The sequence below is a fragment of the Myotis brandtii genome, unplaced genomic scaffold (assembly GCF_000412655.1).
Source record: "Myotis brandtii unplaced genomic scaffold, ASM41265v1 scaffold37, whole genome shotgun sequence".
NCBI classification, from domain to species: domain Eukaryota; kingdom Metazoa; phylum Chordata; class Mammalia; order Chiroptera; family Vespertilionidae; genus Myotis; species Myotis brandtii.
The window spans coordinates 1,499,985-1,502,564 of NW_005364225.1; the positions used below are offsets into that span (position 1 = coordinate 1,499,985).

The 2,580-nt window shown below is 32.9% G+C and overlaps 1 protein-coding gene across 1 annotated transcript in view; it reads left to right on the top strand.

The window, feature by feature from the left end:
* CNTN5 (contactin 5) overlaps window positions 1-2,580 on the top strand; it is a 1,092,962-nt gene that overhangs the window by 665,026 nt on the left and 425,356 nt on the right. The window lies entirely within an intron of this gene.

The window sequence follows — 2,580 nt, forward strand, 5'->3', positions numbered from 1 at the left end:
TTATAATATACATTTTTAAAAATAGATCATATATCTAATTAACCAAATTATTGATTTTAAAACTCTTGCAATTGTTTAACTTGTGATGAGGGCTTACACCAAATTGAGGATAGAGTACAAGGTGAAAAAAAATCTTAGTTTTATTTCTTAGTAAGTAATCCTACTTGATTTAAATTCTTGAGGATTACAAATAATAAAATATAGATAGGAGGGTCATGAATCTTTGTGTTAATAATTTATATGTAACTATATTGGCTACATAATTCATCACAAAATGATTTTTAAGTTAAAATTACACCCCGAAGAATGGAATAATTAAGATTTCTCTATACAATCTTCATCACATATTATTTCTAATTAATCAGAGTGCAAACACCCTACTATAGGAGTGTGAAGGACAAAAGGAAAGAAAGAAATGATAATGGATCTGTTTGGAGAACATTGATCTAGGCCCTAGAAAAATCGAAATATTGTCTTTCAAAATAGATTTGGCTAAGGAGTTTATAAAGGTACTTTACATACACCAAATATGCCATGATAGTAGCCTAGATATATTCTTTTTATTTTAGAAAATAATTATGTGGTGCATTAAAGAACCTAATACTTTTCAGAATACACATTTAAAAAGTAACATAATAATACAAAATAATCCTCCTAATTGCTTCTCTGTTCAATAGAGTCTTTTCAGCAAATTCAGACAACATGATATGCAAATATTACTGGCTTATACCTTTTTCTTTGCACTATACAATCTGAGACATATACACCGATTCACAGTAGCCTGTATATCAAATGGGTTATTTTCCTCCCAAAATCAGCAGTGGCAGCAAAATAGGTGAAGTTTTCTACATGCTTTAGAGAAGAAATATATTTACTAGAAAAGCCTGCATGCCTTTTAAAATATTTTCATTGAATTTATTGGGGTTACGTTGGTTAATAAAATTATATAAGTTGCAAGTGTATGATTCTATAATACATCATCTGTATTATATTATATTCACCACCCAAATTCAAGATCCTACATGTCTGTATGACTGTGCCTTCCTAGAATTCCTAGTCACAGCTATCAAATACTTACCCCAGCTGCAGTGAGCACGTTGATACCAGCACATACAGTTTATGACTAGACAAGGAAAGCTCACGGTTATTTATCTTTATCATCTATCTATCTATCTATCTATCTATCTATCTATCTATCTATCATCTATCTATCTATCATCTATCTATGCCTTTCTATTAAGCTATCATCTATCACCATCTATCAATCATCCATCATCTATCTATTTTACCTGTACAGCATCAAGCTGTTTTGAGATTAGTTTAGAGCAATATTTGGAGGCCATGCCTATGCATAAGATCTGAAACATGCCTGATATCTATCTATGCCTGTCTATCAAGCTATCATCTGTCATCATCTATCAATCATCCATCATCTATCTATTTTACCTATACAGCATCAAGCTGTTTTGACATTAGTTTAGAGCAATATTTACTTTATTTTTAACAGAAACATCTGTGTAGACATATATATGTATTTGTTGGTAGCATTTATGTCTCTGCGCCTCCCCACTCACACTACCCTTGACTCAACATTGTATTCTGGAGGCCATGCCTATGCATAAGATCTGAAACATGCCTGACTGAAGCAGTCAGTCATTTACATAGGGAAGGCCACTCCTGCCTCAAAATTAGTCTCCCACTAGATATCATGTATATACTGATGATATAAAAAATAATTTCTTTAGGTTTAGTTTTATCTTTTTTCCAGATGATATTTGGGAAGAAAAATGCAAATATAGATGGTACAGAGAGAGTGAAGGGTCAATCAACTTGCTTTCTAGTATACATAGGTATGAGCATGGATACTATCAGATTCTAGGAGTCAAGGTAGTCGTGTGATTAGGGGCAGAAAATGAGGGAGGAAATTGGTGAGCAAAAGAAAAGTGGCTCTGAAAGGAAGTGAAAGGATACAAAGGTAAAGTAACATTAAAAAAACAACTTTGTGGCAACTTTCCTTTACATTATGATTTTCTATGCCCAGCCTCATAGATCCATAAAACATTAATTTGCTGCTCATTGTTAATAGAATATTTAAAGTTCAAAGGCTTTTGTGGGTGGAGAAACCTCATTACTCTTGACACATTTTAAAGCTGAAATTGTTAATTGTTTATTTCTATCAACCACTATATGTAAAAATTTAAATATTCATTACACAACTAATATTTCAAAACGACAGTAATACATTTAGTAAATTTAGATAATTATTAAACCCTATTTAATCAAATTACATATTCAAATCCAATACAAGTCTATTGTTTTAAATGTCATAAAATTTGATAAAACTTGTAAATTATCAAAATTATTATTAAACTTTTCATGAATATTTACAACTAAACTCTGCTTATTCTTGAGTTATACTTTTACTAGAGGCCCAGTGCATGAATCTGTGCATGGGTGGGGTCCCTCGGCCTGGCTGGCAATCGGGGCCAATAGGGGCTGTCTTATCCGGTCCCTATTGGGGTGATTGAGTCTGCTGGCTGTGGGAGGGTGGACCACAGGAGGTTGGCCGGCCAGTCCCCC